The 15,228-nt window shown below is 35.0% G+C and overlaps 1 protein-coding gene across 13 annotated transcripts in view; it reads left to right on the forward strand.

Annotated features, from left to right (window-relative positions):
* msps (msps cytoskeleton-associated protein 5) overlaps nucleotides 1–15,228 on the forward strand; it is a 109,687-nt gene that overhangs the window by 13,949 nt on the left and 80,510 nt on the right. For 4 of the 13 annotated variants that reach the window (XM_067112275.1, XM_067112283.1, XM_067112281.1 and 1 more), the window contains exon 1: nucleotides 14,455–14,496. The exons of 4 other annotated variants lie outside the window; for them this stretch is intronic. The gene's annotated coding sequence lies outside the window, so the exon portion shown is untranslated. Of the gene's footprint in view, nucleotides 1–7,071; nucleotides 7,293–14,454; nucleotides 14,526–15,228 lie in introns of those variants that run through there. 5 more of the 13 variants (XM_067112287.1, XM_067112278.1, XM_067112282.1 and 2 more) reach the window with 2 other exon arrangements.

Here is a 15,228-nt window from a genome sequence, read left to right on the forward strand (position 1 = left end):
AAAAAAGTTAAGTATGCCTTAATTTAACCAGACCACTGTACGTGGCTAAGAACCAAATGGTTACCTAGCAACGGAACGTACAGCTTATTGTGGAGTCCAAACCACCAGAAATAAATTCCTCTAATTTTTCATTGGCCGGTCGGAGACTCGAACTCGGGCCTAGCAGAGTGCTAGCAGAGAACTCTACCGACTCGTCCAACGAGGAACTCTAAATATACATACACACACACACACACACACACACACACACACACACACACACACACATATATATATATATATATATATATATATATATATATATATATATATATGTATATATATACTGTATATAGATATGTGTGTGTATACGTATATGTGTATGCATGTATGTTTATTAATCTTAGCTTTAGAACAATATCAAAACGAGAATTGGGTAACACCCAAACTACAACATTAACAGATTTTTACATGTATTTTAAATTATAACCCTCTCTCTCTCTCTCTCTCTCTTTCTCTCTCTCCAGCTTTTCCGTTCTTGGCGCTGATCACCAAATTGAAATTCAACGATCGAATTATGATAATGGCTAAAGGGATTTTCGACTGATGGGAGGTGAATTGTACACAGCTGACGGTTAATGCTTCTTAGATTCATGTCTGAAGGCAATGCTATCTCTGTTTTAATACATAAACACACACACACACACACACACACACACACACACATATATATATATATATATATATATATATATATATATATATATTGACAGATATACATACGTATATTTATATATATATATATATATATATATATATATATATATATATATATATATATATATATATATATATATATATATATATATATATATATATACATATAGTATATTTATATGTGTGTGCATGTGTCATAAACATCAATTTAGAAATGTTTAATGTACAGTTTTCTCTCTCTCTCTCTCTCTCTCTCTCTCTCTCTCTCTCTCTCTCTCTCTCTCTCTCTCTCTCTTATATATATATATATATAATGTATATATATATTTATTTATTAACATATAAATATATATATATATATGTGTGTGTGTGCATCTATGCATGTATGTATCTATCTTTATTATTATGCACCTCTTTCGGGTTCTTCAGGTTTTTTAATGAAAAAATGAATAAAAATAAAAAGAGATCGGGACTGAGAAAATCCGGCAGCAACTGAGGCAGACAAAGGAGGACGGAGCTAAATAACACAAAGCAGATATTTAAAACTAATTTATTTTATACGATTTACAGATGTTTTACCAAACATAAGACTTCATTAATTAAATCTGATAACTATCAGATAAAGCAAAACTCTTAATGTTATTACAATATTATAACAATCGTTACTGGAGAACACCGTTGAATCAGGTCATTATAGTCAAAACAAAATACTTTCCTTAAGACAGCGAAAAACAAGAATTAGTAGTAAGAGTCAGCAAATCAAAAGTTACCATAACCACAAAAATCATAATCCCAAAAATTAATAAAGAAAATTTCAACTGTTAATGTAAATGATTACAATATTAAAGGGACCTCAACAGTAAAAATTATAAAGTATCACAATAACACTAATGGGCAACACGACAAACTGTCTACCATTGCAATACCTATGTCAAATACACTACGCATGCACAAAACAGGACCATAAACTATAACAAAGAAAATAAACATAGCAGGGTTAACATGACATTACCAAAAAGCCACGAAAACACAATATCATCAACATCCCGAGTACATAACAAACATTAATTACTGAAAAACCTGGATAAAACCTCAGGTCCAAAAACCCTCTGCAATAAATAGTACAGGACACTCCACGCACTCAGGAAAACGTGACACAGCAGATATAATACAAATGAGACCACTAAACATTACCTCCTGCAACCTTTTACACAACCGAAGCTGCACATACAACGCAGACCAAGCTGCTGGTTCTCAGCAGAGACGAAGCTGCTAACTCAGACGAAGCTGGCTCTGGTAAACAAGTCAGTCGTACTAAACCCTGCAGGTCCCGAGTCCCAAAACACATTGCCGTTACTGATTCCAGACTCGACCACACAGGAACCTCATGCTGCTTATGACTGACTGTTCATGTCTCCATACCTTTACTGACTACTCAGGCCGCCACGCCTTCACTGACTAAAGCAGTCAGATACGGACTGTCTGTCAACACCTCACCTAAACTCTTCTTCCAGAAAACAGAGAGGTGAAACAACCGTCACTGGGAAACACTAGGAAAACAGTTGTTCCAATTGTCCCAGCAAACCAATATCATAAACGATGCAGTAAAAACCCTTTATATATATGTGTGTGTATGTATATCACAAACATTAAGCTAGCACCTGGGGAGATTCGAACGCCTGACAGTGCGGACCGACGACTTAAGTGACGGTGCCTATTTGGCTGTCAAGAGAGGTTATCATCACAGAAGTCATTGGTAAGCACTGTTGTGTGCTCGAATCTCCCAGGTGCCGAGTCGTTTATCGGATATAATTCCCCTTTGGTGATATTCCCAAGGTAGAGAGAATGGGGTACTAAACAACATTTCTAGCTTAATGTTTGTTAATATAAAAAAATGACACCGAGTGTGATAGAAATTCATATATATATGTATACAGTATAATACATATACTGTATATATATATATATATATATATATATATATATATATATATATATATATATATATATATATATATATATGCATGCTTATGATCACTCTTACAAATGATTATATATATAAACACCACTGGGAAGAAATGAAACGCGGGTTTGTAAAACTTAACCTGTCGCTAATGAGGGTAGGACCCCGCCCACAAACACCTGTCAGATGCTAATGCTTGTTTTCCAACAGTTTGTGTGTTCGTGTGTACTGTCCTGCTAGCGTATATATTCTGAATTTCTGCCCTTTCCAATCAGTCCTCTGAAGATGGCTTAATTAGCAATAAAGCCGACGCCGGTCAGGACCGACAACCGTGTTTCGTTTGTTTCCTGTGGTGCTTATATATAAAATCACGTGTAGAATTGATTAAAGCATATATGTGTGTTTATGTATGTATGTACGTATTGACACGCATCTGATTTCATTTGGCAATCATAATTTCGGATGACGTTACATGTCTTGCGTGCAATTCGCGAATTGCCGTTGGAGGTTTGAGACACAAATCTTTGCGTGGAGAATGCAAATTGTCTAGAGCTTCAGAAATGAAGAAGATAACCGAGAGAGAGAGAGAGAGAGAGAGAGCACCGTTTATCTAGTTAAAGGCATTCGTACTTGTATTACAGCAAGATTTTTAACAACGAGAGAGAAGGGCATAAAACGAGAGAGAGAGAGAGAGAGAGAGAGAGAGAGAGAGAGAGAGAGAGAGAGAGAGAGAGAGAGAATATAATATGTCTCCATAACACGATTGTGTTTATACTACGGAAAATTTTACGAGAGAGAGAGAGAGAGAGAGAGAGAGAGAGAGAGAGAGAGAGAGCTGAAGTTCCTTGTGTAAACGCACACAATTGCAATATGCCTAGAATCTAGTCAGGAGGACAGCACGCAAGCTTTTACTTCCCAATTAACTTCGCGTGACTTTCATCTTAAGTTCATGTTCTGTTTTATTGGCCAAGGTCATTATTGTCTCGTGACCCTGTGGCCTTGATTTCATATGGACGTTGGTCAAGTAGTAATTTTTGGATATTAATTTATGTGAGTTTGATGTGTGTGTTTTAATGTTAGTGGGTTTCGGAAACTAGCCAGGATTTGAAGAGAGAGAGGCTATGAATATCTTTTATAACAAAGTCTTTTTTATTAGAATTTTAGATTATATATATATATATATATATATATATATATATATATATATATATATATATATATATATATATATATATATATATTCTATATGCATATACATAATTATATATATATATATATATATATATATATATATATATATATATATATATATATATATATATATATATGCATGTATGTATAGCTGAATCACGAAGATATGGAATGTAATGAATGTATAAAGAAGGCCAAATGCCACGAATGAAAATTGAAACTATGGAGTGGTTGCCAGGCCTTTCGACACACAGTCCTTTACTAGCAGACTGAAGAGAAAAATAAAAGGAAGGTTACAATAAAGCTCGTATAATTGACAGATGACATACAGATATCCCTGGGGATGGGATTATAAAGGAACAGATGTACCTGGAATCCAACACAATTGAAGAATTAGTGGACCTACCAAAACAAGGGTAAATATTTGAGAGGTTTTACAAAAGATTGGGCCCAACTGGCTTGTAAGCAGGGAGGAGTCACTTAAAGGATTATACAGGGAAAGAGACTGACCACCAAAAATGACCTTGGAATGAATAAGCTGATTACATATGCTTATAAAAGTACAACACTTAATATACTCTCCTTTTGGTAAACAACAAAAACTTTACAAAAAACCTATTAAACATATGAATACACAGAATATATATATATATATATAAGGTAACTGATCAGTAATTAAGTCAGTGATTTTATCTTTAGGGTCAGTCTTGAACATTTTACTAATACAGGGGTCCAAGTAATACATGCCAGGGCTAAGGTTAAAATTACAGCTTGAAGTGAGCTGTATAATAGCAGATTGTAAAAGATTTCGTGAAGAAAAATCTTTCAATCTGGCAATCACTGAACTGTCAGTCCAATTTTTCCTGCGAGAGTTTTCACTTAAATGAATGAACATTGCAGTGGATGTTTGTCCAGTTTTGACAGAATACTTATGCTGTTTAATTCTCACTTCTAAATCTTTACTAGACTGACCAATATAAAAAAGAAGAGCAGTCCAACCTTAGAATTTTATATATGATGTTGTTGCTCTCCTTAGGGGTATTTTTTTTTATTAACATTCCTTAGTGTGTTATTAAAGGAAAAAACCTGGTTGACATTAAAAGATCTTAACAATGACTTTATGATTTCAAAACCACAGAAATAATGCAAGCTAAGAATATTCTTAGGGGTTTCTTTGTTCATGTTATTATAGCAAATATCTAGTATATTATGTGAAGGATAACATAAAGCTTGCCCTATTTTTCCCATGTATTCGATTTCTTGATCCAAATACTGGTGACTGACAACGTGCAATGCTCGTAAAAACATAGAAGAAAAAGTGGATGTTTTGATATTAAGGTGGTGGCCTGAACAGAAGTGGACATAAGTTAATGTGTTGGTTGGTTTCCTCTAAATACTGAATTGGCATTAAATGGTTCCCTATGCATTAAAACATCCAAGAAAGGGAGGCAATTGTCTTTTTCTATTTCTAAAGTAAACTTAATGGATGGTACCTGGTTATTCAAATTAGAGAGTCAATCATTTACATCAATACCAGCAGGCAAAACAGCTAAAATGTCGTCAACATATCTATACCACTTTAAAGGAGTATAAATGATATTAGGTAAATATCGATTTTCAAAGAATTCCTTATACTACAAGTCTGAGAGGAGTGGGGATAAAGGGTTGCCCATTGCCATACCAAATATTTGTTGGTAGAATTCGCCATTGAATATAAACTTACAATCACAAATGCACAACCTAGTGAGTGAAATAATATGACTTACAGGTAGAGGTAATTCATGATGGATTAGTTCGTTACTAAGATACTCTAAAATAGAATCTATAGGGACTTCAATAAAAAGAGAACAAACATCAAAAACTAACAAATCTATCATTGGGGCAAAAAATGATTTTGTTTAATTTATTAACTAAATCTAGTGAATCATACATGTGAGAATCGGAGATAGTTCCAAGTAACGGGGACAAGAGCTTGTTAATATATTTTGAAATTTATTGATATTGAGCCAACAGTACTGATAATAGGTCGCATAGGATTATTTTCTTTGTGGGTGTTTACTAATCCGTGCAAGTAAGGTAACGAAGGAAATTTTACTTACAACTGACCTATTAGTTCTTTTTTATCTTTAAGGATTTTTTTTCTCATTGTTACTGTCTCCTCGGGCTTTCTTCTTGAATGGAAATGGTCTCTCACCTTTAAGGCTCTGTACTTACTTACGTCATTCTGGAGCCGATGATGCTGCGTTTCATATCGTCTCTCTCTCTCTCTCTCTCTCTCTCTCTCTCTCTCTCTCTCTCTCTCTCTCTCTCTCTCTCTCTCTCTCGCAAGGACAGGAGAGGAACTGGGAGACAGAGAGAGAATGAGAGAGGCTGAATACGCCTTGAAGAGAGAGAGAGAGAGAGAGAGAGAGAGAGAGAGAGAGAGAGAGAGAGAGAGAGAGGCAGGCTGAATACGCCCTTGAAGAGAAACGGAGTAGTGGAGTTTGAATTGAAGGTGGACCTCGGACTTGAAGATTCTGAAGCACCTGGAGTAGGAGGTCCACTTCCAGTGAGAGAGAGAGAGAGAGAGAGAGAGAGAGAGAGAGAGAGAGAGAGAGAGACGCCATTGTCTGCGTATCTGAAAATTATGTGAGGGAAGGAAGAAAGAATGAAGAAAAAATATTCACTCATTGTTCAGGGTTGTGGGGAGATGGCTTACCCATTGATTATTTATTGTATGACGGTTTTACACACACACACACACACACACATATATATATATATATATATATATATATATATATATATATATATATATATATATATATATATATATATATATATGTATATATATATATGTGTGTGTGTGTGTAGTAAATATATTGTACATATAAATATATATATATATATATATATATATATATATATATATATATATATATATATATATATTATATGTATGTATGTGTGTGTAATCAGTCTATATTTCCTCTATTTCTCTTCAGGTGAGCTTCTCATAATGGTTATTCACTAATGTCATTTACTTCAGTAGAAATTGCATAAGAGGGAAAATATGCATATGTGTATGTATAATACATAATAAGTACATTGATCCATCTGTACGTATGATATATGCACCTATGTGGCTAAAAGTGGGTTAATATGTTTAAAATTCTCAAAATCTCATATTTCTTTACACAATTTCACTCTGGACAAAATTCATTCAGAGATTTTTCGCACAGAATAATAATATTGTTATGAAACGACATCACCAATTTTATCGTCGTGTGGATAAGACTGATGTGAAGCGCCAAGTCACTTCCGAAATTCTCGTATGAAGAGAATGAAACACATCTGCTGAACATCTGCGCATGCACATTTGCCTGCTGGCACCTGTCCTTTGAATTAAGGCGTGACTTCCCTACTTCACTTTGCAACGCACGTTTCATTCGTTCTATTTCAGGTCAGTGTAATCGAGTGAATTATTATTATTATTATTATTATTATTATTATTATTATTATTATTATTATTATTATTCAGAAGTTGAACCCTATTCATATGGAGCTGTCCACAGGGCCACTGACTTGAAATTCAAGCTTCCAAAGAATATGGATTTCACTTGAAAGAAGTAACGGAAGGTAATTGGAAATACAGAAAGAGATCAGTTTTTAGTAAAGGAAAAAAGATGAATGAATTATGAATTAGATAAATAAAAATGTGAGTAAACTATTAAAATACAAAGAAAGCAAAGAGAATTGTTTGAGGTTAGCAATGTGTTGCATCTTCGCTTGAACTTTTGAAGTTCCAATTGCACAAACATCCTCAGGGTGACCGTTCCACTGCCACCCGGTGTGAGCAATAAAAGCTGTTTTGACGTTTGTGCGTGTGTCTGTGTGTGTATGTGTGTGTGCTTGCGTTTGTGCGTGCGTGGGTGAGGGACATGGAGATAGAGAGAGAAGTGGAATTCTGTTCAAGGTGAATCAACCGGGTTTGACAAGTCCTAATCTTGATTGTTATTATTATTTTTTTTTCATCATATCCGAGAGACCAGTGTCGGTTGTTTGTCGTTGTTTCTTAATCAAAGGCCCAGGTTCGAAACCTGGTCGGGAATGAATCATTTATCAATTATAGTTCCCATTTGGGTGCATGTTACCCCAAGGTATGGTGAAGTCGATATCAAACAATGTGTGGATATATATATATATATATATATATATATATATATATATATATATATATATATATATATATATATATATATATAAATATATATATATATATATATATATATATATATATATATATATATATATATATATATATATGTATATATATATATATATATATATATATATATATATATATATATATATATATATATATATATATATACAGTATATATATATGTAATATATATATGTATTATATATATATATGTGTGTGTATATATATATGTATTATATACATTCTACACACACACACATATATATATATATATATAGATTTATATACATATATGTGTATACATATATATACATATATACTGTAAATATGTACTGTATATACGTATTATATATATGTATATTTATATACATATATGTGTATATATACGTACACATATATATGCGTGTATACATATATGTACATATACTGTATACTGCATATATATACTGTATATACGTATTAGATATATATATATATATATATATATATATATATATATATATATATACACATACATATATATTTCCTTAGAAGACGATGCAACAGCTTAAGATCCATCTCATAGTCATAAACATTTTGGATGATGTTAAAAGGAAAAAAGATAATTGATCAGATCAGAGTATTACATATCAGAAATTAACCCCAACAGGTTCATCTTGTGGGCGGGTTTTGGTGGCTTGTCCAAAGTTATAGGCCAAGTACATGACGAAAGCGACCTGTCTTACTTGGAGTCTATCCGTGATAAGTAAAGGCAATTCCTTCTCTTGATATGCAACCCACTATTCGGTCCATAACCGCCAAAGCCCCGTAGGAGTTAGTGCCGTCAGTGCACCTCATGCAGTGCACTGTAGTCTTTACTTGAGATTCTTTGCGGCGTCCCTTCGGCCCTTAGCTGCAACCCTTTTCATTCCTTTTACCGTACCTCCGTTCATATGCTCTTTCTTCCATCTTACTTTCTACCCTTGCCTAACAATTGTTCAACAGTGCAACTGCGAGGTTTTCCTCCTGTTACACCTTTCAAACCTTTTACTGTCAATTTCCGTTTCAAAGCTGAATGACCTCATAGTTCCCAGCGCGTGGCCTTTGGCCTAATCTCTAAGTTCTATTATATAATTTATTGCCTACGGAGTTCGGTTTGTTTTACGAAATTATTTGCGAGGAATAAGGTACAGAATGGCTACCTTGTTTTGTCGTTTTATATAATCCAATGGATAATATTTTTAGTATAATTTTCGTGTTCAGTGTAATTTTATTTTTAATGCGTTCATAATTTCATTTGATTTCTAAGTTACGTCTTCAGTTTTTAGTGTAATTTCGATTTACAAGGCGTTATGATATGATTTCAGTTTCAATTTACAAGTGGTGTTCATTGAATTTGATTAGATATTGTGTCGTTTTTCTGGCAAAAGAATATTGCTGATATGATGCCGCTCCTTCTCATTCCTCGATCAGCTATACGACGAGTATATATATATATATATATATATATATATATATATATATATATATATTATATATATATGTATATATATATATATATATATATATATATATATATATATATATATATATATATATATATATATATAATATATTTGCACTTGTGCTTCTCGGTCATGTAAATAACATCTGCCGCATTGCAGTTGTGCTATCTTTTTCCACGTTTAAAATAATTTATATTAGCCTACACATAAATATGCGAGGCTCGTTGTTCCGAATTGCTGACCTAAAAAACAAAAAATAAATAAAAGCTATTTTTACGCCACCGATAAAAATGTAACAACATGAAATATCGCTTCGTTCTCTCGGGTATTAGACCTGGTTTTTTTTCTCAACCATTTTTCTTGCTTTCTTCAGGTCTGGGCAGGAGGTGCTCATTTTTACTGGGCTATTCATTGAAAGTAATGTATCAGGCGAATCATGCGTATATATTATTTCTATTTATTTGTTACTGATTAAATACTTGATTTATGTCTTTATTTTATTTGTTAAGTTAAATTTTTGCTGTTTTATTATTATTTTTATTGAATGTTTTATGTATTCTAAATGATAATAATTTAAATATTTTGATTACCTTACATATTTAATATACTAGTCATTAATCTATACATTATATATTTCATTACTCATGGAATTTTAATATTCATCAATTTATGCATTGATATTTACATTTCAATATTTATACTAATTTATGTAGATATTTATTTTTATAAATAAAGTAACATATATTAATAATCTGAGATATTTAATTTCGTTACATATATCTATACTTCTTTCGATATCATTCACACTGACCAAAATAGACAAAAGTGGCCTTATGCCAGCATAAATCCTGTGGTCATTTTCAGTAATGATTACTTTATCCGTCTCTGCCAGTGGGCTCTAAATTCTCTACAAAATGTGTCAGTTGAATTGACTCATCACTTTATTATAACCTTGCATTCGTCAGCTCTCTCTCTCTCTCTTGGTCATTGGCCTATAGCTGAATTCTGCCAGTTTGTCTCGAAATTTCAGCTTTTGATATGTGCTAAAATCTTTTGTTTGTTTATAGTGGTTATGAGCAAAATCTCTCTCTCTCTCTCTCTCTCTCTCTCTCTCTCTCTCTCTCTCTCTCTCTCTCTCTCTCTCTCTCTCTCTCTCTCTGTCATGCAGTTCGTCATGCTATCTAGGAAAATACGTGACCGTCATGTCTTCCTGCTCAATGTCAAAATAACAACGAAGATAAAAAAAAAATTAACAGCACCTGACATTGCCATATGTCGACCTATAAAGTGGCTAACTGGCAACCACCAATACACCCGTGACAGTTGCCAGTACGTCAATTATTTTTAATCTTGCTTGTTTGTTTGTCTGTGCTTTTTAGTCTGTCTGTCGGTTTGTGTGGATGTCTCTCTCATTTTACTGCTCAGTGACCAGGTTGTCGATGAAAACATTAATTAAAGACAGAAAGAGAGAGAGATATGACATTATATACAATTGTTTTATTGATATTATTGTTATTATTATTATTATGCATTTAAAATGTATAATATATATATATATATATATATATATATATATATATATATATATATATATATATAGAGAGAGAGAGAGAGAGAGAGAGAGAGAGAGAGAGAGAGAGAGAGAGAGATGACCAGCAAACTCTCACCTTCATCGTTCTGTTGCCTATAGGCCTACGTGACTAAAGAAATCTCTAATGGACATATTTTTCCAGAAGTTAGCCCTAAAAAGTAGCGATTATCTTGCATTCAATATAGGATTTAAAATCGTACAGATCATTCTCTTTATAAATAAATACTCATCATCTACATCAACAAAATGCAGTATGCCAGACTAGGTTAACCAAAGTGAGTGTGACCAAATGAGGTTGTTAATTCCGGAAGTTAGAGCGAAGGAATTTCGCTGGCGAATCTTTAACTTGAACAGCTGTAATTCAAACGCGGGTTGATGATATCCACTACCCTTCCAGCTAAGGATTACGCTGCTAATGGAAGAAAATTAGATGTGATGGGACTAGCATTAATAATTGCCAATTTGGCAATTACGTTCTCAAGAAGCAGGTGTTTTGAGAGAGAGAGAGAGAGAGAGAGAGAGAGAGAGAGAGAGAGAGAGAGAGAGAGAGAGAAAGTTAAGTATATCTTAGTTTAACCAGACCACTGAGCTGATTAACAGCTCTCCTAGGGCTGGACCGAAGGATTAGATTTATTTTACGTGGCTAAGAACCAATTGGCTACCTAGCAACGGGACCCACAGCTTATTTTGGAATCCGAACCACATTATAGCGAGAAATGAATTTCTATCACCAGAAATAAATTCCTCTTATTCTTCATTGGCCGGTCGGAGATTCGAACTCGCAGAGAGAGAGAGAGAGAGAGAGAGAGAGAGAGAGAGAGAGAGAGGGTGGGCGGGCGGGGGATTTTAGAAATCCTCTCCATTTATTCGTAAAAAAAGCAAATTGCGAATTAGAGAAAAATCTTCCATTTTTATTTTATTCGTGGGGGCGGGGGCGATTCTCCTGTTAGTTTTAATAGGCTTTCACGCCCTTGTTAGGCCTATGCTTCACAGTACACTACCTTCTGATTTAATTATTTGTTTATTTTTTTCGTTGTGTTTGTCAGTATTCATCGGCAAGGACAACTGAGAGAGAGAGAGAGAGAGAGAGAGAGAGAGAGAGAGAGAGAGAGAGAGAGAGAGAGAATTATTTGACAGTGAGCATAACTGATTAGAAAATAGATCGCCGGAGCTGTCAAAAGTCTTGAACGGTTCAATGAATCACGTACCGGTTATACTGCCCTGTGCAATGACAAAGGTTGAAAAAGTCAGTTCTGAGAGAAAGAGAGATAGAGAGAGTGAGACAGAGAGAGGTGGCTGGCTGACGTCATGCAAATGAAAAGTTCTAGGACTACGGGTTCTTTTACAAGAAGAAATGCGTCGATGCCTTTCTCTCTTAATGCTGTTACACTTCATTGAGCTCTCTCTCTCTTGTTCCATTGCTCTGCTGCAGTGTTGAACAGAGGCGTTGTAAGCCGGTTCGTTCTAGTTCAAATCTTTGTTAGCAAACCAAATGTTAAACATGGTTTTCTTTTGCAGTTCAGTTATGATATTAATCTCTTATTGCTTAATGCTTACGTGGTCTTCTGAAGATGAAATGTTAAACAGTTCGTCATTTTTACGCCAATAAAAAATCTACTACTTCCATAAAAACGAACCAGTACCTATATCTGTTGAGCCTATTTTGAATTTGGATGATCAAGTTTCTTAAAAAAACTAATGTCAGAATTCACTGACATGTCAAAGTAAATAAGATTTCGGCACATATTCAAACCATTTGATTCCTTTGTTCTCTCTCTCGTTTCCTTATATCTCTTAATCACTTACCTTTCAGAAGACAAGTCTGTTCTTCCGTATTTTTCCCGTCACTGTTAGGCCTCTGCTAATTAAAAAGTCATTAGCGTGCTAAAAATGAATAGCAGTATGACTTTAACAAATTTTAACAAATGTTTATGTTGTATGGAAACAGGCGAGAGTAATGTGGTTATTGGGTTTAACGCAATATTAATAAATAAATATGATGGCCTTTAATCGAGTTACCAAGAATGAATGTAATGTATGATTAATCTGTAAAAAATAGTAAATCAGATTAGCATATCTGTTAGTGTTACCATTTACTGTTTTTAGTTTTCTGTAAAAGAAAACTATTGTGCCAGCTTTGTCTGTTTGTCCACCTTCAGATCTTAAAAACTACCAAGGCTAGAGGGCTGTAAATTGATATGTTGATCATCCATCCTCCAATCATTAAGCATACCAAATTGCAGCCCTCTACCCTCAGTAGTTTTTATTTTATTTAAGGTTAAAGTTAGCCATAATCGTGCATCTGGCAACGATATAGGACAGGCCACCACCGGGCAGTGGTTAAAGTTTCATGGGCCGCGGCTCATGCAGCATTATACCGAGACCACCGAAAGATAGATCTATTTTCGGTGGCCTTGATTATATGCTGTACAGAGAACTCGATTGCTCCGAAGAAACTTCGGTACATTTTTTACTTGTTTTTCTTAGGGGCCCATTCCACCGGAGGCTGGAAATTCAAGCTTCCAAAGGATATGGTGTTCATTTGCAGGAAGTAACAGAAAATAATAGGAAATGGAGAAAGAAGAGATCAGTTATCAGGAAAGACAAAATAAATTCTATTCTTGTGCTGATCCATCCGTTGGCTGCATTGTAAGCAGCAAGTCATTCAAATATTTTGAGCACCCAGACTTGATAGCTTGGCTAGTCATTGCACATATTTCAAACATTATTCGAGCTTTAGTAGGGAGCCAATGCAACTTAAGCAATACAGGCGTAATCTTGTCACTCAATGCAACACCTTTTATTCATAGATAAGTCCCACTCGATATCAGGACTGAAAATATCAAGTCATTTAAGAAAAAATGAAAGACTTTCTTTTTTCTGAGTGCTCTGACAGTGCAGATTCGTCTATGGATATATCTTCTGCATTATTATGTCTGTGATGAATTGAGTTTGCGGGTTTAGCAGAGTGCCGTTGGTGGATTGAGACCTCAGAAAAAAACAGTAAACAGTGATATTGATAGCCCATTTGTAAACTGCTGATGTGGATTTCATCATAAAAATGTAGACTCAGAAACCGCATGACATCTTGGCACTTTTGTTTATACGCAACAGATTTTAATATTGTTTGATTTGCATTTATATTTATATTTAAAAAGGGTTTGAATAAGAGAGACATGGCACTGAGTGAGTAAGAACGTTTAAATGTCTCGCCATCGGCTGAGGAGGAGAGCAACGAGCTCCCTGATTGGTTCGGGAATACGGGAGTGTGGGGTAACGGACCAATCAGAGGCCTGGTCTCAAGCCTTCTGGAGTTTGAACCTTCAGTATTTTCGGGTCAGTGGTGTGTCTAGGTGTCGTCGAAGCGGTTGGTGATATTTATGTCGATTATTCGAGGTTATTTGAGGCTGTTTCCGGTCAAATGTTGAAATAACTGGTGAAATGAGTGATTAGTGACGAGGAGGAGTGGGAAATGAGGAGCCATTGAGGGAAATGGCTCAGGGAAAGCGGGAAATGAGCCGTTGTTTCTCAGCTGCTGCTGCTGCTGCTGTTGTGGGCGAAGAAGAAGAAAAACATTGATCACCCCTCCTCCTCCTGCAGCAGAATTTCCCCCCTTAAAAAACCTTCTTCAGGTCTTTTTATGGTCCCGATTTTCTCTCTCGTTCGCGAACGGCGCCAGGGAACGTCACCAAACGGGTCTTTATAGGCTTAGGATTACCCTGACCGTTACGGTCTCACGATTCGGTCAAATGAAAGATCGGGGGGGAGGGGGAGGGCAGAAGCTTCCCCCTCTTGCTGGGGAGTAGCGTAGCGGTCATTCCCATTTGGGGAATCTTGGTTTTTTCCTATTCAGCGAGTCATGACAGGACCAGTAGGCTATTTGGTGGGTTTGTCGTAGGCCGATGGGAAAGGTCACTAGCCTGTTACAAGGTGAGGCCAGCTGCAGTGTTCCGGTAGGACAGGGCCTAGGCTGGATAGCGTCTGGCACAAGTAGGCCTAATGGATCCCGAATTAAAGATCAGATGAGATATTTAGTTGATGTTGAAAGGGAATGTAGATGAGGACACGTTTAAAGGACAACTAGGCAAGAACAGAGGCC

Source organism: Macrobrachium rosenbergii, chromosome 12, assembly GCF_040412425.1.
Source record: "Macrobrachium rosenbergii isolate ZJJX-2024 chromosome 12, ASM4041242v1, whole genome shotgun sequence".
Taxonomy (NCBI): domain Eukaryota; kingdom Metazoa; phylum Arthropoda; class Malacostraca; order Decapoda; family Palaemonidae; genus Macrobrachium; species Macrobrachium rosenbergii.